This window comes from Saccopteryx bilineata, chromosome 2 (assembly GCF_036850765.1).
Source record: "Saccopteryx bilineata isolate mSacBil1 chromosome 2, mSacBil1_pri_phased_curated, whole genome shotgun sequence".
NCBI classification, from domain to species: Eukaryota; Metazoa; Chordata; class Mammalia; order Chiroptera; family Emballonuridae; genus Saccopteryx; species Saccopteryx bilineata.
Window position 1 is genome coordinate 151,298,353 of NC_089491.1, and position 24,307 is coordinate 151,322,659.

Sequence of the window (24,307 nt, forward strand, 5' to 3'; positions counted from 1 at the left end):
TGTCAGCTTTATGAACCTTCTCATATTTCCACATACATATTTCCAAAGAGTGTATGTGTTTTGGGAAAACATTCTGATAACTAATTTGACGCATAATCTTTTATAACTCCAGAGAGAACAGAGATCATTTATTTATTGCCAGTTGATTCAATAATTTTCTACAATGAAAGGATTCGTGAGGCTAAAAAATTCCACTCTATATTTACTTTCTCAAGTGTCTGTGTATATAGGCTTTTGTGACTCTTTGATTTTTCTATCAGTAATTAAAGTTGGTGGAAAAAAGTTGACTATTTGAGTTATGCCCCCACAAAACCTTTGTTTGTTTGTGTTTTGGAGAGTTCTTGTTTTTTTGTTGATGTTGTTTTGTTTTTTATGAGAAAGCAGACAGGAAGGAAGAGAGATGAAAAGCATCAACTTGTTGTTGCATCACTTGTGAAAATTGTCTCAATTCTCAGACCCTGCTGTAAAGTGAGGTTAGTGATGCCTTCTTCCAGAGCGCTCAGTAGGAGGTCATGCTGGTGACAGAGAAGCACTGGCTCTTGGAACCACCTTCCCTCTTTCCTGGTGATTGTGGAGGGCAGGAACTGTCTTTGAGGCCCAGAGGAAACCCAGGTGTTCCTGGGAAAGTGGCAGGAGAATATCAGTTTGACACAGACAAGGCTAGGAAGATACCAGACTGTACTTGTGCATTGTGTAGGCAGTTTTTGAGGAGACAAGTTGTTGAAAAAGGCCATGGGGAGGACAGGACAGTAAAGGAAGGAAAAGGAACTAAGAGAGTGAAGAATAAGAACATTAAAGATTTCTTTTGAATTTTTCCCAATTTTGTTGAGATATAATTGACACATAGCACCATGTAAATTTAAGATGAATAGCATGATGATTTGACTTGCATATAGTATAATGAAATGATTGTATAATAACTAATTCACATTCATCATCTCATAGCGAGAGAGACAGACAGACAGACAGGGGGAGAGCTCCAGCTGAACCAGTGACCCCTTGCAACTTTGGGCTCAAGCCAGCAAACTTGAGCTTCAAGCCAGTGACCATGAGGTCATGTCCATGATCCCATGCTCAAGCCAGTGACCCCACGCTCAAGCCGGTGAGCCCATGACCTCAGGGTTTCAAACCTGGGTCCTCTGCTTCCCAGGTTGATGCTCTATCCACTGTGCCACTGCCTGGTCAGGCAAAATATGGTTTTTTTCTTGAATGAGAACTCTTAGGATTTATTTTCATCACAACTTCCATATATAAATACAATAGTGTTAACTATAGTCATCACGGTGTACATTGCATCCCCAGCACATATTTATCTTGGAACAGGCACTTTGTACCTTTTCACTACTTTCATCCATTCTTTGCATTTTTTTTTTTTTGGTATTTTTCTGAAGTTGGAAAAGGGGAGGCAGCCAGACAGACTCCCACATGGGCCCCACCGGGATTTACCCGGCATGCCCACCAAGGGGCAATGCTCCGCCCATCTGGGCCATTGCTCTGCTGCAACCAGAGCCATTCTAGTGCCTGAGGCAGAGGCCATGGAGCCATCCTCAGTGCCTGGGCCAACTTTGCTCTAGTGGAGCCTTGGCTGTGGGAGGGGAAGAGAGAGACAGAGAGGAAGGAGAGGGGGAGGGGTGGAGAAGCAGATGGGTGCTTCTCCTGTGTGCCCTGGCCGGGAATCGAACCCGGGACTCCTGTACACCAGGCCGATACTCTACCACTGAGCCAACCAGCCAGGGCCTTAAAAAGTATTATTATTGAAACAAATTAAAAGAAGTACATATGTGGAAATGTCTAGCATGATGTCTAGACAAAATACAAGGTCAATAAATGTTAGGGGAATTCCATTAAATCTTTTATCTAAATTTAATCCAAGGTACTCTCAGACAACCTTTGCGTTAGAGCAAGTTTTGGTTCAAAAATGTGGCTGGGGTAAGCCTCAGAGGTAACCAGTGCTAATGCAGAGCTCCTAGAGACAGCCTGATGACTATCGCAAGTGCATTCCCTCTTTCATTATGCAGTTTAATGGGTTAAAAGAAGAACATTTCTGTTGCTCCTTTTGGAAGTCCATGATTACCTGAAGGCATGGTTGGTTGCAAAGCTGGCTAGATAGAGATGGCACCTGTGGTCATGGAACAATGCAGTGATCTATCCATAAAAGAAGGGATTCCATAGCCTCCTCTTCACTGACGTCTTGGCTGGCTATAAGATGTGTTAACTAGAGATCATATTTTTCTATGTACACACTCCTATTTATTGAATGTTTATTATATGCCAGGCACTTTGCAGACATTTTCTCATTTAATCCTTATAACCTTGTGAGATAAACTATTATCATTTTCATTTTACATATAAGAAAACACAGTCAAAATTAAACGTAGTGCAGTGTTGGTAGTAAAGCAGAATTTGAAATCAAACTGACCTCAGTGTGATATCTTGGTCCGTGATTTTGTCATTTCCTACCTTTATTAGGTCTCAGTTTACTAATTCTGCCTTTTGTAAAATAATTCTGAAAAGACTAAAATTAGAAATTGAAGTTATAATCACCTAACATTTTTATTTAATATCTGTTAACAGCAAGTCATGAACACCAAATGCTCAATATGTGATGTTTGGGAATAACTGGCTCAAATTTTGCTTGGTCAGGAAGACATAGGTTGAATTTCCTCTACAGTTGGTACCAAGCTAGAATTAAGTTTTCAGGAGCTAATAATCCCTAATGGATTCAGTGACTTTCTCCTTATTTCTTGAACATGCCTTCCCTATCAGCACCCTCCTCTATAGTGTAGTTATTTTGTATTCTACCTGCTCCCACTGAAGGTAAAGGGAAAACTGAGGAAACATATGCATGTGTATTATATTTAGCTTCATATGTACTGGTTTCAGCACTCTTTTTTCTTGAAGATGCAAATCCTCATCCAGTAGCTTATCTTTAGTAGAGTTCTGGCAATGAATTCTGTTTTCATTTATCTGAAAATCTTTTTGCTTTACCTTTATCTTTTTTTTTTTTTCTGAAATAAGAAGCCAGGAGGCAGAGAGACAGATTCCTGCAAGCGCCCGACCAGGATCCACCTAGCATGCCCACTAGGGGCGATGCTTTGCCCACCTGGGCTGTTGCTCCATTGCAACTGGAGCCATTCTAGTATCTGAGGCAGAGACCATGGAGCCATCCTCAGTGCCTGGGCCAACTTTGCTCCAATGGATCCTTGGCTAAAGGAAGGGAAGAGAGAGATAGAGAGAAAGGAGAGGGAGAAGGGTGAAGAAGCAGATGGGCACTTCTCCTGTGTGCCTGGCTGGGAATTGCTCTACCGCTGAGCCAATCAGCCAAGACCCCCTTCATCTTTTAAGTGCATTAATTGAGAGACAATTTACCTTCAGTAAAATGCACAAGTCTTAATGTGCAAATTACAAATAAATGAATTTTAACATATGTATACCCCCATATAACTACCAGTTCAATAAAGATACAAGTATTTCTGACAGCCCAGAAAGTTCCCCAGTGCTCTTTTTGATCAGTTCCCTTCCCTATACGTCAGCCCTATCAATCACTAATCTGTTCTCTGTGACCATAGTTTTGCGCTTTCCAAAATTTCATATAAATAGACTCATCTATTATATATATCATTTTGAGTCTGGCTTCTTTCACTTAGCATAATATGTTTGAAGTTCATCCCAGTCATTGCTTATATCAGTAGTTTATTCTTTTTCATTACTGTGTCATATTCCATTGTATGGATATACTATAGTTGTTTATTTATTTACTCCTAAGGCAGGGGTCGGGAACCTATGGCTAGCGAGCCAGATGTGGCTCTTTTGATGGCTGCATCTGGCTCGCAGACAAATCTTTAATAAAAAAATAATAATGCTAAAATATAAAACATTCTCATGTATTACAATCCATTCATTTCCTACTGCTCATGTACATGGTTGCAGGTAGCTGGAGCCAATCACAGCTGTCCTCCAGGACAACACCAAATTTTTATTGGATAATGCATAACGTAACGGGTCGTTGTATGGCTCTCATGGAATTACATTTTAAAATATGTGGCATTCATGGCTCTCTCAGCCAAAAAGTTTCCTGACGCCTGCCCTAAGGACACCTGGGTGAGGTACAAATTTTTGTATAAATATGATTTTCATTTATCCATGGTAAATACCTAGAAAAGGTAATGTTGAATTATAAGCTAAGTATATGTTTAACTTATATATATGAAACTGCCAAACTGTTTTTCAAAGTGCTATACCATTTTACATTTCCATCCAGAGTGTATGAGTTTCCGCTGTTTTGCAACCTCCCTAGCATGTGGTATTGTCAGTTTCATTTTATTTTAGCCATAATAGGTAATATCTCATTTTTGGTTTTAATTTGCATTTCTCTAGTTAATACCAATGTTGAACATATTTTCCTGTGATTATTTGGCATCTATATATCTACTTTGATCATGTTCAAATCTTTTGTCCATATTTTTCCTAAGGTTGTTTGTTTCCTTATTGCTGAATTTTAAAAATTCTTTATATACTCTAGCCACAAGTCCTTGATTAGATATGTGTTCTGCAAATATTTCCTCTGTAACTAGTCTTTATTTTATTTTTAGTGACTTTAATTGAGAGGAAGATTTTAATTGTGATAAAGTCCAGTTTATCATTTTTTGTTTTATGGTTTGTGCTTTTGTGTCATATCTAACTAAGAAATCTTCAATTAACCCAAGGTCATAAAAGGTTTTTTTTGTTTTATTTATTTATTTATTTATTTATTTATTGAATTTATTGAGGTGACATTAATAAGATTATATAGGTCTCAGGTGGACATCACTATTTATCCCCTGGTACCCCGTCATTCCTCCTCCAACTCTCCCTTTCCCTCTGGCAAACATACTGTTGTTTGTGTCTATCAGTCTACTCTCTCTCTCTCTCTCTCTCCCCTTTTTTTGCTTAATTTTTTTACCCCATTCATCCAGCCCTGCAACCGCATTTCCATCTGACAGTTGTCAGTCTGTTCTCTACCTCTGAGTCCTTTGCTATTCTGCTTGGTTTTTGTTGTTGTTGTTCATTAGATACTGCATATGAGTGAAATCATGTACTTGTCTTTCTCTGAATGGCTTATTTCACTTAGCATAATGCTCCCTATGTCCATCCATGCTAACACAAAGAGTGAGATTTCCTTCTTTTTGATGGACAAGTAGTATTCCACTGTGTAAATGTACATCAGCTTTTTTATCTACTCATCTACTGATGAATACTTGGGTTGCTTCCAAATCTTGTCTGTTGTAAATAACACTGCAATAAATGTAGGGGTGCATATATTTTTCAAATTAGTATTTCAGGTTTCTTTAGATATAATCCCAGAAGTGGAATTGTTAGGTCATAAAGCAGTTTCCTTTTTAATTTTTAGAGTTAACTCCATACTGCTTTCTACAGTGGCTGCACCAGTCTGCATTCCCACCAAGAGTGCATGAGGGTTCCCTTTTCTCCACATCCTTGACATCACTTGTTTGTTGATTTATTGATAATAGTCATTCTGACAAGCATGAGGTGATATCTCATTGTGATTTTAATTTTTGTTTCTCTGATGATTAGTGACAACTTCTCATATATCTATTGGCTATCTGTATGTCCTCTTTGAAGAAGTGTCTATTCAGGTCCTTTGCCAATCTTTGGTGTTGATTTTATAAATTATTTTTAAATTTTTTTTAAATTTAATTAATTGTATTTACATAGATTCTAGGGTCACCCCAAATGCCTCCCCCCTCCCCCTATTCCCCTCAACATCTCTCTTGCTCCCCTCCCTACAGCGCCCTCCCCCCTTCCCTCAGGTTTATCCCATCCTATCATCCCCTTTCCCTCTGTCCTCTTCCTCTGGTCCCTTTGATCCTTCCTTTGTCTCAATTCCGTTCCTCAGTTCACATTATTCCTTGGATTCCTCAAATGAATGATGTCATATGATATTTTCCTTTCTCTGCCTGGCTTATTTCACTCAACATAATAGTTTCCAGGTCCCTCCATATTGTTGCAAAAAGTAATATTTCCTTCTTTTTCATAGCCCCATAGTATTCCATTGTATATATATACCACAGCTTTTAATCCACTCTTCCACTGACGGACACTTGGGCTGTTTCCAGATCTTTGCTATTGTGAACAATGTTGCCATAAACATGAGGGTGCATTTCTCTTTTTTTCAGTTGGTGATATGGTGTCCTTGGGATATATATTCCTATAAGTGCAATGGCTGGGTCAAAGGGCAGTTCCATTTCTAATTTTTTGAGGAATCTCCATACTGTTTTCCACAGTGGCTGCACCAGTCTGCATTCCCACCAGCAGTGCAGGAGGGTTCCCCTTTCTCCACATCCTTGCCAGCACCTATCATGTGTTGTTTTGTCAATGAGTGCCATTCTGACTGGTGTGAGGTGGTATCTCATTGTGGTTTTAATTTGCATTTCTCTAATGATTAGTGACGTTGAACATTTTTTCATTTGTCTATTGGCCATCTGTATGTCCTCTTTGGAGAAGTGTCTATTCATTTCTTGTGCCCATTTTTTGATTAGATTGTTTGTCTTTCTGGTGTTGAGCTTTACAAGTTCTTTATAAATTTTGGTTATTAATCCCTTATCAGATGTATTGTCAAATATGTTCTCCCATTGTGTGGTTTGTCTTTTTATTCTGTTCATATTGTCTTTAGCTGTGCAAAAGCTTTTTACTTTGATATAGTCCCATTTGTTTATCCTGTCTTCTATTTCATTTTCCTATGGAGATAATGCAGCAAAGATATTGCTGCTATAGATGTCGGCGAGCTTACTGCCTAAGTTTTCTTCTAGGATGCTTATGGTTTCACACTTTACATTTAAGTCCTTTACCCATTTTGAGTTTATTTTTGTGCATAGTGTAAGTTGGGGGTCTAGTTTCATTTTTTTGCTGGTAGCTGTCCAGTTTTCCCAACACCATTTGTTAAAGAGACTGTCTTTATTCCACTGTATGCTCTTACCTCCTTTCTCAAGTAACAATTGTCCATAAAGATGTGGGTTTATTTCTCGGTTCTCTGTTCTGTTCCATTGATCTATATGCCTGTTCTTATGCCAGTTCCAACCTGTTTTGAGTACAATGGTCTTGTAGTATAACTTGATATCAGGAAGTGTGATATCTCCCACTTTATTCTTTTTTTTGAAGATTGCTGAGGCTATTCGTGTTCTTTTTTTGGTTCCATATAAATTTTTGGAATATGTGTTCTATATCTTCAAAGTATGTTATTGGTATTTTAATTGGTATTGCATTGAATTTATAAATTTCTTTGGGAGATATAGCCATTTTAATGGTGTTTATTCTTCCTAACCATGAGCACGGTATATGCTTCCACTTGTTTGTGTTTTCCTTGATTGCTTTTATCAATGTTTTATAATTTTCTGAGTACAAGTCTTTAACCTCCTTGGTTAAATTTACTCCTAGGTACTTTATTCTTTTTGTTGCAATAGTGAAGGGGATTGTTTCCTTAATTTCTCTTTCTGACAGTTCATTGTTAGTGTATAAAAATGCCTCTGATTTCTGTGTATTAATTTTATATCCTGCTACCTTGCTGAATTCACTCAGGTCCAGTAGTTTTTTGACTGAGACTTTAGGGTTTTCTATATACAATATCATATCATCTGCAAATAATGATAGTTTTACTTCTTCTTTTCCTATTTGGATGCCTTTTATTTCTTCTTCTTGTCTGATTGCTGTAGCTAGGACTTCCAGGACTATGTTGAATAAGAGTGGTGAAAGGGGGCATCCCTGCCTTGTTCCTGATTTTAGGGGAACTGCTTTTAATTTTTGTCCATTAATTATAATGTTGACTGTGGGTTTGACACCAACTTACAACATTTATCATGTTGAGGTATGTTCCCTGTATTCCCACTTTGCTAAGAGTTTTGATCATAAATCGATGCTGGATTTTATCAAATGCTTTTTCTGCATCTATTGAAATTATCAAATAGTTTTTGTCCTTCCTTTTGTTCATGTGGTGAATCACATTAATTGGTTTACGAATGTTGTACCATCCTTGCTTCCCCAAAATAAATCCCACTTGATCATGATGTATGATTTTTTTCATGTATTGCTGGATCTGGTTTGCTAATATTTTGTTGAGTATTTTAGCATCTAAATTCATCAGGGATATTGGCCTATAATTTTCTTTCTTTGTATTGTCTTTGCCTGATTTTGGAATCAGAATTATGCTTGCCTCATAAAAGGAACTTGGAAGTGTTCTTTCCTCTTGAATTTTTTTGAAATAGCTTGAGAAGGATAGGAGTTAGTTCTTCTTTGAATATTTGGTAGAATTCACCAGTGAAGCCATCGGGCCCAGGGGTTTTGTTTTTTGGGAGACTTTTGATAACTGTTTCAATCTCTTTTATTGTAATCAGTCTGTTTAAGTTTTCTGATTCTTCCAGATTGATTTTTGGAAGATTATATGTTTCAAGGAATTTTTCCATTTCACCTAGGTTGTTTAATTTTTTGGCATATAGTTCTTCATAGTATTTTCTTACAATATTTTGTACTTCTGTTGTGTCAGTTGTTATTTCTCCACTCTCATTTCTAATTTTATTTGAGTCCTCTCTCTTATTTTCTTGGTGAGTCTTGTTAAAGGTTTGCTGATCTTGTTTACTCTTTCAAAGAACCAGCTCTTGGTTTCATTGATCCTCCATATTGTTTCTTTAGCTTCTATGTCATTTATTTCTGCTTTGGTCTTTATTATTTCCTTCCTTCTACTACCTCTGGGCCTTACTTGCTGTTCTTTTTCTAGTTCTTTTAGATGAAGGGTTAGGTTGTTTATTTGAGCTTTTTCAAGCTTCTTAAGGAACACCTGTAGTGCTATGAACTTCCCTCTCAGGACTGCTTTTGCTGTGTCCCATAAATTTTAAGTTGTTGTTTGCTCATTATCATTTGTTTCTAGGAATTTTTTTTATTTCTTCTTTGATCTAATTGTTAACCCATTCATTATTTAATAACATGCTATTTAGTTTCCATGTGTTTGAGTATTTTTCAGTTTTTCTGTTGTGGTTGAGTTCTAGTTTTATGCCATTGTGATCAGAGAAAATGCTTGATATGATTTCAATCTTCTTAAGTTTGTTGAGACTGCTCTTGTGTCCTAACATGTGGTCTATCCTAGAGAATGTACCATGAGCACTTAAAAAGAATGTATATTCTGCTGCCTTAGGGTGAAAGGTTCTAAAGATATCTATTTAATCGAGTTGATCTAGTGTGTCCTTTAAGTCTGCTGTTTCTTTGTTAATTTTCTTTCTTGAGGATCTATCTAGTGATGTTAGTGGGGTATTGAAATCTCCTACTATTATAGTATTGCTATTGATCTCGCCCTTTATATCCATCAAAGTCTACTTTATATATTTAGGTGCTCCTATATTAGATGTGTTGATATTTATGATGGTTATATCTTCCTATTGGATTGCTCCATTTATCATTATGTAGTGACCTTCTTTATCTCTTGCTATAGTCTTTGTTTTAAAGTCCATTTTGTCTGATATAAGTATTGCTACCCCAGCTTTTTTCATTTCCATTTTCATGAAATATTTTTTCCATCCTTTTATCTTTAGTCTATATGCATCTTTTGTTTTAAGGTGTGTCTCTTATAGACAGCATATGTATGGGTCCTGTTTTCTTATCCAAGCAGCTACCCTATGTCTTTTGATTGGATCATTTAATCCATTTACATTTAAGGTTATTATTGATATGTAGTTGTTTATTGCCATTTTATTCTTTAAAGCTGTATTCCTTTTTTGCTATATTCTTTTCCCACTTTAATTTGTTTACAACAGTCTCCTTAACATTTCCTGCAGCATTGGTTTGGTTGTAATGAATTCCTTGAGTTTTTTTTTGTTTGTTTGGGAAGCTTTTTATTTCTCCTTCAATTTTAAATGATAGCCTTGCTGGATAAAGTAGTCTTGGTTGTAGGTTCTTGTTCTGCATTACTTTGAATATTTTTTGCCATTCCCTTCTGGCCTCAAATGTTTCTGTTGAGAAGTCAGAAGTCAGAAGTCATCCTTATGGGGGCTCCTTTGTAGGTGATAGCCTTCTTTTCTCTAGCAGCTTTTTATATTTTATCTTTATTGCTTAGCTCTAGTATTTTAATTATGATGTGTCTTGGTGTAGGTCTCTTTGGGTTTCTCTTTAATGGAGTTCTCTGTGCTTCCTGAACTTGTGAGACCCTTCCTTGCATCAGTTTAGGGAAATTTTCAGCTATGATTTGATCGAACAAAGTCTCTATCCCTTGTTCTTTCTCTTCTTCTTCAGGAACCCCTATGATGAGGATGTTATTTCTCTTTATGTTGTCACAGAGCTCTCTCAGAGGTTCTTCAGACTTTTTGAGTCTCTAAGAAATCTTCTATTAACCCAAGGTCACAAATGTTTTTTAAGTTCTTTTTATATACTGTTTAAAATATATCTGAGTTTTTTTGTTTTGTTTTGTTTTTTTGGATAAGTATATTTAACTGTTCTGGCACCATTTTTTTATTTCCTAGCTCTATTTGTTCTATTGGCTCTCTATTAAACAGTTTATTTTATCTTTATTATATCTTTCAGGAATTTTATTCTATACTTGTATTGGCTAAGAATTGAATTTTGAGCTTTACATTTAAGTAACAAAACATTTGAAAGATTTAGAAAGGAAACAGTGAGGGGAAGGAAATCAAAAGCAAAATAAATAGTTAATTGAAACTCTTTGGGCAATAGGCCCTGGTGTCCCTCCTGGCTGAGGGAACTCCCACCTTATACACAGTGCAGGCTTAAGGAAAGGTCTGAGCCTGGGGAAGGCATAGTCAGGGTATCTGCCTAAAGACCAGGGGTGGTGGCAGCCCTATCAGGCTCCCCAGTGAAGAGGTTGTCAAAGGAGAAAAGAAGACTCTGAGTGGGGCTGGAGGCTATGAAAGAACTCCCTCCTCCTTTCAGTCATATTCAGGTTTGAATCATTATTTTCGGTGCAAAATACCAAAAGCCCCGACACTTGAGGAGGTAATCTCTTATTTTTGCTAAGACTCAGATTAGTATGTGAAAAGGCCAGTGTAAATCTGGCAGCCTGGTAAAAAACCAAGGGCAGAAAGGTTTCCTGTTTCCATTCTTGTTCCATCTTCTATCTGGAAGGCAAGGTAAAGGAGCAATTAGCCAACCACCCAAATAATTTTTTTTAGCTTCAGCTACCAAAAATTGTGTGGTCATGTGTTGTTGCTGGCTACAAGCTGTAGAAATCTAGAGGTGTGTCACAGCAGAATTTTTATCAATACTGTAAAGCAGTTAGTAAGCTACCTCACCATTATTACTGTCATCTTGCAGAAGGAGTCCCTTTGTTCCCTGTTGCTTCCTTATTATCTTTGCATTCTGGAAGAGTCAGCATATGTTAGCTGACCCTCTTGTGAACTATCTTTCACATTGTTACTGCCTTAAAATCACTTGAAGAGATGACATAATGAGATAGTTAGGTATTTCTAATGTATTGGTCCTGTCCATCAACATTCTTTTTTTTTTTTTTTTTAATTGGAATAATTTATTCTAACTTTTAAAAGTACAAAGTGTGAAAACTTGGTGTGATTGAATCATTTGAGAGAGTAGAGAAACTTTCACACTAGCAGATTTGAGCTTTTAGCACCTTTGAGCAGAAATCGAGTTAAGACAAGTGGCGGCCCAGGCTTCTACTGCCTATGGTGAACGACTCCTCTGACGAGGTGTGCCGACTGCAGAACAGTGCGGTCGTTTGGTGTTTTCTCTCCATTTTGAGAGTGCTACAAAATCAAAGACTGGGGAAGGTGCTCACTGAATTCATGGCTGGTGGTTAGCAGATGGAGGAGAGGGGGCCAGAGGAGAAGAGCGCGGGCGATGACGAGGTCAGATGGACAGCCCGAAGGTGGTGATGATGCAGTACATGGTCTTGTTCTCCCACCACATGGTGCAGCTCCCGTCAGTAGAGCTGTCCCAGAAGCAAGAACTCGCCGAGTGCAATCCTGCTCCGTTCTTCTGCATAATTACACAGGTCACAATGTATTTAAATGGTTTTCCCAGCTTGCTGAGTTGGCTCAGAGTTTGTTCCACTACATTGTTGGTCCACTGGTTGACTTTGCTGTGCTGGTAGGCGCTGCCTCCGATGACATTTTCCACGGCCTCTTTTACAATGTTGCTCACTTCATCAACAACAAAAGTCATCTCTTCGGAACCCTGAAAGTCTTCCATCTTCCCTCCGACGCGTCGCCCCATCAACATTCTTAATAAAATCCAATTCACATATTCTGCTGTGATCAGCATACGTGATACAAAATCCTCAGCCAACCCCTTGGTCCAGTTGCTCTAGGCAGACCTAGCTTTAGGATGAACTGATACATACCAACCAATTAGAAATTTGAAAATAGAGAGATTTGTAGAAGATTACATACATAAGAAACTAAAACTACTGAAGTAATTCAGTAAGTTGCCGAATGCTCTATGTTTTCATAGAACTTGACTCAAAATGTACATATTATACTTAGCCACATTCAGCCTGTGTCTGCCATGTGTCATGAGCTCCTTGGGGACTAGTTATATCTAGTTCATCCAAACATCCTCAATACCTCTCATTCATCCTCACATTCAGAAGAGTGGCTCAGAATCTGTGCTGAATAAATATTTGTTGACTTCAGTTGAAAATCATTTAATTCACTGAAGACAAAGAAGGCGATTTATCATACCTGCAGCTATCACAGAGCCTGGGGAGCTGGCACTGTTGGTGTCGATGACATGACCAGCAGACTGGAATTCAGCCTCGACCTAGCAATTTGAATTGTCGGGCCACTAAAGCCACAAAGAAATTAATAGGAATCCAGGCAAAGACCCGGGTAAAAGTTGTTTTTAACTGGATTTTCATAAATACAGGATGGTTATTTGGCTCGGTAGCTGCCCTTCAAGTGGGAAAGATCTAGCAGTTTTCCTTGGCCACCAGCTCCATTTGAGTGGGATGTGGCAGTTTACAATGCTAATGAAATCTAAATGATAATAAAAGCTTAGGGGGCAGTTTAAGGAAGTAGCATTTACTGTACTCCCCACTGGTCAAGCTACGTGTAGAATGAAACATGCAGTTTCCAGTACATTCTAAGGGGAGAATCAGCAATTAAAGTACGTCCTGTAAGAAGGAAACAGATAGCCTGACCTGTGGTGGCGCAGTGGATAAAGCGTCGACCTGGAAATGCTGAGGTTGCCGGTTCGAAACCCTGGGCTTGCCTGGTCAAGGCACATATGGGAGTTGATGCTTCCAGCTCCTCCCCCCTTCTCTCTCTCTGTCTCTTCTCTCTCTCCCTCTGTCTCTCCCTCTCCTCTCTAAAAAATGAATAAATAAATAAATAATTAAAAAAAAAAGAAGTAGGAAACAGATAAAGGTTAATCCATGGTTTATATAATACTTGGCTGTGAATAATTTGTGTCTCACTAAGTTCAACCAGTGAGAGGGGGCCCTGTAATTTACAATGTAGCCTGGAAAATGTTTTCTTTGTGGGTCAGATTGAACCATCTCTGAGAGCTGAGTTTTGCCCTTGTGAGAAAGCTAGTAGAAGCTTCAGGGAGTTCAAGAAGCAAAATGCCCTGAATGCCCTATGGGATTAGCACTTATCTACCTGGTATCTTTTAAATGCAGCCTTTAGGTAGGATTTTCTTGTACACAGACATTGTGGATCCTTCTTCTGCCTCAGCCTAGTTTCCACTTGAGGGCCAGGAGCTTAGACTGATTCTGCTGGGACTGGCTACTGACAGGGGAACTCTTAGAAAGTGTCGATGCATACACAGGAACAGCCACAGTCTAGCTTCTCTGGTACATGCTCTGCTCTGGCGCCTCCTGATGCCTTCTCATTTCCTGCAACCCCTCTCTCATCCCTGATCTCGTGTATGACTCTCCTGCAGCAGCATCCTTCTGCCCTCCTGCCTCTCTCTCTCTTTCTTTTTTCTTTTTGTTTTAACTTTTACTTATTGATTTTAGTGAAAGAGGAAGAGAGAGAGAGAGACAAGAACATCAATCTTTTCCTGTATGTATGTGCCCTCACCAGGAATTGAACCAGCAACCTCTGCACTTTGGGATGATGCTCTAATCAACCGACCTACCTGGTCAGGGCACCTCTGTACTCTCTTGCATTGATTTCTGGCTCGCGCAGACTTCTGCCTCCTTTGCGTTCTCTGTTGGTCGCTCACTGGCATAGCCCACCCTCTGGTCTCAGTATACACCAGACTCCCGAACTCTTAGCTTCTAATCTTTTTCAGCATTTACTTTTTTAGATGCTTAGCTAATTTGAATGAATGTGACAATTTAATGAGAGGTTAGAAAAATAAATTGTATACTCTTATACTTTATATAATATTATAAAGCAATAATTTATATATACTAATGTCCTTTTTAAAAAATTTTAAGTGGCTTCCTGTACTTTCTGTCTCATAGCATAGGGTTAAGTTTTTTCATCTGTAATTTGGGAAGTAAAACTATCTACTGCGTAGATTAAAGGAGATAATGTATATAAAGTTCTGAAAAGGTATCTGGTATATAGTAAGCCTAAATAAATGATACCTATTGTTACTTACAAAACTTATAGCTATCTACCTTTTTATATACCTTGTGTATAAAATTGAATAATTTTATATATGCAGGTACTATAGTATAACACTTATGTTTATTTTAAAATATCCCTTTTAAAACCCTGTTCAAATTCTTCCAATTCTGCATTTTTGATGTTAAGTAGAGGAAAGTGAATCACAAATTGGAAAAATTGAATTGCTAGTTGAGGAGAATATTTATGGTTAACATATGGTACTGGCTCTGATCTTAGATATTTAATTTGATTCTTCTCTCTTTTGTTAACATTACATTATTCTAGAAGCAAAGTGGCCAAGTGCCTATAATATCTGAGCAGCAAAACCAAGTTCAATGTAAAAGTATTTATTTACTATTGGGCTCTCAGATTATTTGAGTTGGTGAATCAATATTAACTTGCACAGTATCTTCATATCCATGAATTAAATTAGTTCAAGGCTTTTTTCCAAAGGTGCCAAACCTTATAATTAATTTCATTTGGTCATTATCTAGACTATTATAATGATTTTTAAATGTTGGGTCATAGACATGTCTAATATATAAAAATTCCATTTTGGAATTAAGAAACCTCTCTGCTTGTTCTTTTTAATATTGGTGTGTCTAGCCACTGGCTCGCTAAACAATATTATTGCTCAGTACTTTTCCTTTAAAAAAATGTCTGGGTTTCAGACCAGCTAAAATCAGAAAAACATCAGGAAGAGAAGTCAGGGCTATCCCCAATGGGAACAGCAAAAAGATACAGTTGATACTGAGTAAAGAAAGAATTGACAAAAAGAAAACAAATGAAAGGACCACCCTCTGGCTGCCAGTCTGAGAGGCAGTATCAGCTGTGGACTCCAAAAAGAATTTCCACAAAGGCCCTTTGTGTTCAACACAGCAATGACTAACCTCAAGCACTGGAAGGGACAGTGGGCAGCACCCACCTGAACAATGCACTGAAGAAAATGATATTGTGGATGGATCCCAAGGTGGTTAATAAGTCTTGTTCCATCACTGCAGAAACAGGAGAAAGAGATTTCCCTCTGTAGGAAACATTTGACTGACTGACTGCTCATGCGCCGTTTCACATCATCACCTCCCTGTACGCTCATCACCCTCGCGCTAAACCCAAATGTGCCGAGTGATGTCCACGGACCCTTCTGATTTGTGACTGAGTTTGGCAGGAGAGAGAGCCAAAGGAGAGAAGAAAGATGAGGACTGTGGTGTGTTTGCCCCAGCTGTTGCCTTAGCCCAGCATGGGGGTTTGGGGAGGGGCAGGCAACTGGACTCTGGTCATGGAGTGCGTGCCAGGTACTGACAATTATTTTCATGGTAGAATGTGTAAGATTCTGAGTAAGGGTAAAGCCCAGAAACAGGAAGGATAAAAATGACTCTGAGCCCTGGCCAGTTGGCTCAGTGGTATAGCATCAGTTAAGTGTGTGGATGTCCCAGGTTCTATTCCCCGTCAGGGCACACAGGAGAAGTGACAATCTGCTTCTCCACCCCACATGCTTCTCTTTTACTCTCTCTTTCTTTCCCCCAACCTCCTCCCACAGTCATAGCTCTATTGATTCCAGCAAGCTGGCTCCAGGCTCCACATTGCATCAAGTGCTGAAAATAACTTGGTTGCCAAGTAACAGAGCAATGCCCAAGATGGGCAGAGCATCGCCCCATAAGGGGCTTGCCCAGTGGATCCCCAAGCAGGGTATGCGGGAGTCCGTCTCTCTGCCTCCCCTGCTCTCAATTAAAAGAATTATTTAAAAGACTCTGGATGGCCTGACCTGTGGTGGCGCAGTGGATAAAGCGTCGACCTGGAAATGCTGAGGTCGCCAGTTCAAAACCCTGGGCTTGCCTGGTCAAGGCACATATGGGAGTTGATGCTTCCAGCTCCTCCCCCTTCTCTCTCTCTCTCTCTGTCTCTCCTCTCTCTCTCCCTCTCTGTCTCTCCCTCTCCTCTCTAAAATGAATAAAAAAAAAAGACTCTGGATGTGGTCAGATTTGCTGCAGGGCCACATGATCAAGTACATACAACAGGGAGTTAGAGAGAGGTCATTCTCTCCTCTTATGCATAAAATGCAGCACCACACCCAAGGTCATGGCACCCTTGGGTGAACACTGACACTCTCATTGCACACAGTGGTGGTCAGCAGTGGGAGGTAAATCAAATGGCACACAGGCAAAGACATGAAGAAGTGTAGCCAGCTGAAGGTGGGCATGTAACGTAACTGTGCCTGACAGACAGGTCTGTGGGCAAACGTGAGCATCTCTTTGGTGCCAAGACCCACTCCAGCAGGTCCAGGGGTGTCCTGAGGAATGGACTGCATCAGTGAGAAAGGACACGAGAGAGCCACTTCTTTGAATCAGTTGCCAGGCATCTCTGCCAACAACTAGTTTAGCTTTATTTTATACACTAAGTTATAATCACATGATATGCAAAATATATTGATTAATATTTATTTTTGCTTTAATATGAATGAATATTCCAGGAAGAGGTTAATATATTTCTTTAAGCTATAAATCAGGTGGTAAGCCATTCTAAGTATAGTTACACAATACCTTGAGCAACAACAATATTGGCATCAGCCTTACACAGGCTTCTTTTTTTTTGTATTTTTCTGAAGTTGGAAACAGGGAGGCAGTCAGACAGACTCCTGCTTGCACCCAACTGGGATCCACCCAGCACGCCCACCAGGGGGTGATGCTCTGCCCATCTGGGGCATTGCTCTGTTGCATCCAGAGCCATTCTAGCACCTAAGGCAAAGGCCATGGAGCCATCCTCAGTGCCCGGGCCAACTTTGCTCCAATGGAGCCTTAGCTGTGGGAGGGGAAGAGAGAGACAGAGAGGAAGGAGAGGGGGAAGGGTGGAGAAGCAGATGGGCGCTTCTCCTGTGTGCCCTGGCCGGGAATCAAACCTGGGACTCCTGCACGCCAGGCCGATGCTCTACCACTGAGCCAACCAGCCAGGGCCCTAGCTTCTTAAAGGTCACTATTAATTATTAACTCTACTTTACCTAATGGCCTATTGTCTAGTAAAATTATGTTTGTCTATTATTTTCTTCTACTAGTTAAGCTCTTTCTTTATTTTTCTCAGAGCTTTCCATTACATAAAGGTCAGGTTTGTAAGAGGAATGGAAAGTTTTCTATTCTTATATAGTATGGAAAGGCTAAGAGGGTTAAGTAAAGGTTAAGTAAAGGCTAAAAGGTGCTTTTGTGGCTAACCTCTGTCACCTATTCATAGTCTGTAATGCATAGGTCACAACCTATTTTCTCATAATATGGTCTTGGTTGCCTTTGTATGGCATTTCTTGCCTCTTTGGTCAGTAGGCACCAAGGTTGTCTTGACTTAGGTAGTCTCTCCATAAAGGAAGGTATGTCTCGCCATTGGGTATGCCTTCCCCTATAGATAACCATTCTTTCTCCAACTATATATGCTCCTGTATATGGCAAAGGCTCAGGAGTGGGGGGGCTTACCCATAGATCTGGCTCTCTTTGGGGGTACCACCATCGCCCATTTATTCTTATAGGGGGATACCATAGCCAGCCTCCCATGTCTATGGGTTTAGGCAAAGGGATTATATTCTTTAGCCAGGATTTCTTCAGGGAACTCCTGAGGGGAACAACTTTGATAGCAGGAAGTACAGTTGCCTTGATCATTGTCTCTAGCTCTTGTTTTTGGAGTTGCTGGTAAATTTTCTTAAAGGGAATGCAGGGGGATTGAGTGCTCTGAGGGATATCCATGTGGTTCTTTTCAGAGTGATTCTGAAGAGACCTATTCACAGACTGGTTGACCTCAGGGTCTCAAGTAGCCTGGGAAAGTACAGTATTGTTGGAATCCTACCGTGGGCCTGTCCCTATGATTAGGGCACAAAATCCCAGCAGGGGGAATATTATCAGAGGAAATACCCAGATCCGACCCGAAGAACATGAGCTGTGCAGATGCTTCGTCCCTGCTCTGACTGTGTCAGGCAGCAAGGATGGATCGGCTCCTGATACTTTGGGGAGTCTCCAAAATAAACAGGAAAAGTTTGGGGTGCTGAGTTTTTATACTGCTCACAAAAAATAGGGGATATTTCAAAATGCTATAGAATATCCCCTAATTTTGTGAACAGTGTATTTGATAAGGTGCATTCTGCCACAGGAAATTCTATGGGCTCCTGAGGTCACATGACATTAAGTTTATACTTTCAAATAACAGAATGGCAACCGTTGAATATCTCATGGCTCTTGTGACCATCTCAAAAAAAAAAAAAATGAATAAGTTGCCTTAAATGTATCAGTATCAAGAATTAATGTAAGACTGAGTCTTCATGCTGAAGGATATAAAAATTAATTACCATTGTTTACAAATGCTCCCAAGGTAATTGCCTATCATTTACATTTTGCAGTTACTATAATTATAAAAAAGGATTAATGGGAAAAAATTTTTTACCTAGATGATGCAAATGACAAATGGAAATATTGATATAATTTGCTTTATGGAGTACCCAATTACCTACTGTACAGATGCAACCACAATTTAGATCCTAACAACTAATCTCCATCTTCCCTTCTCTAATTCTGATCTTCTCCATCTCTGAGAGGCTCATATGGGACCTTCTGTGCCAATGCTAGTCTCAATGAAATGCAAGAAAATTAATATGCAGTTTAATAGGGGGAAGCCTCTTTCCAAAGATGAATCACAGGACCATCAAGCTCATCAAGAGAGCTGGGAATGCTAGCTGAGGGAGAGATTTTCATAGAGTTTTATTATTAAATACACAATTTGTACTGATGATAGTAATTCATAATCTCAGTGCCTACACTTTTATTCTTTAAAAGAAAGCCTCAGTTAATTGCAGTTGGTGGACCTTTCTGGTGAAATAATAGTTCTGATTATGTTTTTTAAAGTCAGCACTTTGTCAGCATCTTTCTAAATACTTTACAAGTTAACTGCTTTGCGTTAAGAGGTAAAGCTCCATTCTGACATGACTGATGTTATGTTGGTCATGAGACCTTCCAATGCCTCTGCTTCATAATGCTGAACCATTACAATCCATTTCTCCAGTTTTCGCTCACCCATCAGTCAATTTGATAAGTATTGATTGACTGTCTGCTGCATGCCATACTCTTCTAGAGGCTGAGGGCATAACAGAGAACAGACAAAAATCTCTTCTTCCATGGAGATTAAATTCCAGTACAATGTTATATAAAAAAGGAATAAGAGGTTGGGCTGACTTATACAAAGACATAGCCTAGTGCAGGGGTCGGGAAGCTTTTTGTCTGAGAGAGCCATGAACACTACATATTTTAAAATGTAATTCCATTAAATGCATACAACAGCCCATGTACGTTACACATTGTCAAATAAAAATTTGGTGTTGTCCTAGAGGACAGCTGTGATTGGCTCCAGCCACCTGCAATCATGAACATGAGTGGTAGGAAATGAATGGATTGTAATACATGAGAATGTTTTATATTTTTAACTTTTTTTTTTTTTAAGATTTGTCTGCGAGCCAGATGCAGCCATCAAAAGAGCCACATCTGGCTCGCAAACCATAGGTTCCCAACCCCTGCCCTAGTGGCTGGTTTTTAATTAATCACTGAGGTTAGCTAGCTCTAAGTTACTTGATGTTTTCCCCTGAAGTATATATATTTTTAATCTATTTAAGTCACAATTCCAAGGAATTGTGTTCTGGCTATTGAAGTTATTTTCCACTGTTTTTCTCGTGAGTGAGTACAATGAGAAAGAAAAACCTTATATGGTAGAAAAAAATGTTGGATCTCTAAATTCTTTCATATCTAAGACTTTTTTTTTTTTACCTCCTCAGTCCAATTTATCTCCTCTACTGAAAAATAAAATAAAACAACTTTTGTCAGTGCTGAACAGAGGACAGAACATCATTACCAACCATTACAGCCCTTCTGCAATCCTAGTCCTGTCACAAGAAACGTCCTGTAATTTTCTCCCTTCAGAATCAGAACTGAATCCAAGATCAGTGCAGAACTGGGTGCTAATAATAGTTCACTCCCACTGGTAGCAGAAAGGCTGAAGGCTTCACAAACCTTTTCAAAGAACAGTTTGATATAATTTTAAAGTCACAAATAGTTCTGATTCTCTAAGCAGGCATTTTTCAAAGGACGGAGCTCAGTTAGAAATCCTGAAACTGAAGAGAGCCAGTGAAACTTGAATAGAGTTCAGAAAAGAGCAGCTAAAGCGGCTGAAAACCTGGGAGATCCTCCCAGTGAGGAGCTGCTGCAGGAATTGAAGTTATTTCTTGGAATCATAGGGCAAGAAAGAGAACAGACTCAGAAGAAAGCAAAGGTGCAAGGCAGGGGTTACTGTAATCAGTAGACCTACAGTACTGAGAGCTAACACGATAATACTTCACATTGAGTGTTCTGTATGTCACATCTTTTTTAAGCCTTTCAGTTACTCAGGAGGCAGATGTTATTGCTATTGTTCCCATTGCACAGTTGAGGAAAACTGAGGTTTAGGTAACTTTCACAAGACCACACAGCTAGTAAACGGAAGAGCTGGGACTTGAACCCCAGGTGGCTCCAGAACCCCAGCTCTCAGTGATGCACCATTTGCCTTAAGAGCAGAAACATCCAGCTGTCTGTAAGAAAGCAAAAACATGAGGACATGTAAAGGAACAAGCTTTCAGTACTCATCACTCCAGAGATTGTGATGTGTCCTTTTCCCCCTTGACTAAAGGACATCAAAATCATTACCAAATTATTTTACATTTGTCATTTGACACATAAACTGTGCTCTGTGGAACACTAATTATAGCTGATGCACTCAAAAATGGATTCTGTGGTCAGAGTAATGATTCACAAGCATGTTAGCATCACATTAATGGCTCTGAGAAATAGATTTGCCTGACCAGGTGATGGTGCAATGAATGGATAGAGTGTCGGACTAGAATGCAGAGGTCCCAGGTTCAAAATTCCAAGGTCTCTGGCTTGAGTGTGGGCTCACCAGCTTGAGTTCGGGGTTGCTGGCTTGAGTGTGGGATCATAGACATGACCCCATGGTTGCTGGCTTGAGCTCAAAAGGGTCTCTGGCTTGAGCCCAAGGGGTCACTGGCTCAGGCTATAGTTGTGTCCCCCCCTACCCCCATCCCTGCTATCAAGGCACTTATGAGAAAGCAATCAATGAACAATTAAGGTACCTCAATGAACAATTAAGGTGCTACAACAAAGAATTGATGCTTCTCATCTCTCTCCCTTCCTGTCTGTCTAATCCCTGTCTGTTCCTCTCTCTGTCTCTCTTCTCTGCTCTCTCTCTCACTAAATAATAATAAATAAATAAATAAATAAATAAATATCGATTTAACTTGTTTTAACCATCATTTCCCAAATGTATTGGGTACTAAACCATTTTTTAAATACCTATAAACCATCTACTGAACTAGTGTTTTACTGAGCCCACCACAATGGCTTAAAACTCACACCTAGCCTGACCAGGCAGAGGTGCAGTGGATAGAGCATCGAACTGGGATGCCGAAGACCCAGGTTCAAGACCCCGAGGTCGCCAGCTTGAGTGCGGACTCATCTGGTTTGAGCAAAAGCTCACCAGCTTGGACCCAAGGTCGTTGGCTCAAGCAAGGGGTTACTCAGTCTGCTGAAGGCCCGCAGTCAAGGCACATGTGAGAAAGCAATCAATGAACAACTAAGGTGTTGCAACGAAAAACTAATGATTGATTCTTCTCATCTCCCTCCGTTCCTGTTTGTCCCTATCTATCCCTCTCTCTGATTCTCTCTCTGTCTCTGTAAAAAGAAAAAACCCCAAAAACTCACACCTAGGTTATTTTCACTATGTGAAATTACATCATACTTTGGTTACTTTCATGTTCTCACTCCGCCATCTGAGAATGTGCATAGGTGAGGACAGGGATTCATTGTCTATAGACTTCCCTCATTGGTGACTGTCCTAGACTTATGACAACTTTTGCTCCCCCAGACATTCTGATGACTATGGAATCTCTGACCATGACTCCTAGGAAGACCAGTGCCCTGTGCCCACTCTGTGCTGATAGGGAGAGTGTGAGTACAGGGCAGATGTAGTCCCTGCTGAGGCACAGCTGATATTTTAGTGAGGAAATGGGCCATCAGATAATTGAGCAAGCAATGAGAAAGAATAGTGTTCACTGTAAAAATTTAAATTCATTCATGAAGTCCACCTGACTCTCCTGTGTGTTTCTGTCAGTGTGGGTGGCCCTTGCATGATTATCCCCCGGATGCTTGCAGGAGGCAAGATCGGGGCAGCAGCACTCTGGAAAACACCAGCTGGGGGGTAGGGGGGATTTGCAGGTTTCCATGGTGTAAATACTCCCACCATGTCGGATTTCAAGCTTCCAAGATGATGTCAACTCGCTTCCTGGAAACTTAACCCTCTGCTCTCACGAGCCAGTGCCAGAGGTTCCGGAGCTCAGCACCAGTCTGGGCCTTCCGGGCAGGTTCAGCCCGCACTCTTCACATCACAGACCTTTAGATTTCACAAGCTTAAAAAAAAAATTGAAAACGGAAGACTGACTTTTAAAATATTTTCCTTTCTTCTTCCCTTCCTTTCTTTCCTTTCTTCTTCTCTCCCTCCCTCCTTCTCTCCCTCCCCTCTCTTCTTCTTTTCTTCCTTTCTTGCTTTTTCCCATCATTTGCCAAGCAAAGACCTGGGAAAACAAATCACCATCATTTCATAAAAGAAAGAATATTTTACTAACCAAAGTGAGAATGACGTAACTTTGGAATAAAAAATAGCCCTTTACATTTAATGAAACTAGATCTATAAAAACTTTCATACCTCACTTATTTTTCTAATTTTGTCCTGAACTAGGAGGATTCATTAGGATGTTTCTGAGAACAGGTGATAGAAACCATGGCAGTTTTTTCTAGCTTTCCTTTCCACTATCTTTAGAGTCTAGACTTTTCTCCTCCTGCTTGTAGCCTCATTGTCACAAGATGGCTGCTGTATTTCCAAGAAGATAAAGGGAAATGGGCAAAAGGCCTTGTTGTGGGTTGACTTGTCCCCCAAAAAGATTTATGATGAAATCCTAACCCAGGCACCTATGAATGTGACCCTGTTTGAAAAAAGAGGGCCCTGAGCAATTTGCTCAGTGGTAGAATGTCAGCCTGGCGTGTGGATTTCCTGGGTTTGATTTCTGGTCAGGACATACAGGAGAGGCGCCCATCTGCTTCTCCACCCCTCTCCTTCTCACTTCTCTCTCTCTCTCTCTCTCTCCTTCCTCCTGCAGCCATGGCTTAATTGGAGCAAGTTGGCCCTGGGTGCTGAGGATGGTTCCATGGCCTCTGCCTCAGGTGCTAAGAAGAGCTTGGTTGCTGAGCAACAGAGCAATACTCCAGGTGGGCAGAGCATCACCCCCTAGTAGGTTTGCTGGGTGGATCCTAGCCAGGGCACATGCGGGAGTCTGCCTCTGCCTTCCGTCCTCTAGACTGAGTAAAAAACAAAAAAGGAAGGAAGGAAGGAAGGAAGGAAGGAAGGAAGGAAGGAAGGGAGGGAGGGAGGGAGGGAGGGAGGGAGGGAGGGAGGGAGGAAGAAAAAGAAAGAAAGAAAGAAAGAAAGAAAGAAAGAAAGAAAGAAAGAAAAGAAAGAAAAGAAAAGAAAAGAAAGAAAGAAAGAAAGAAAGAAAGAAAGAAAGAAAGAAAGAAAGAAAGAAAGAGGAAATTGAGGTCTTTGCAGATGGAATTTGTTCAGATGAGGTCATACTGAATTGAGGGGGTGCTAATCCAAGAACTGGTGTTCAATGAAGAACACCATTG

General features: G+C 39.9%; 1 protein-coding gene and 1 pseudogene across 4 annotated transcripts in view; one reads left to right on the forward strand and one right to left on the reverse strand.

Annotated features, from left to right (window-relative positions):
* The window catches only part of PCED1B (PC-esterase domain containing 1B), a 159,708-nt gene that overhangs the window by 84,661 nt on the left and 50,740 nt on the right, over nucleotides 1–24,307 (forward strand). The gene's annotated exons all lie outside the window — the stretch shown is intronic.
* On the reverse strand, nucleotides 11,517–12,212 carry LOC136323000 (dynein light chain Tctex-type 1 pseudogene; annotated as a pseudogene).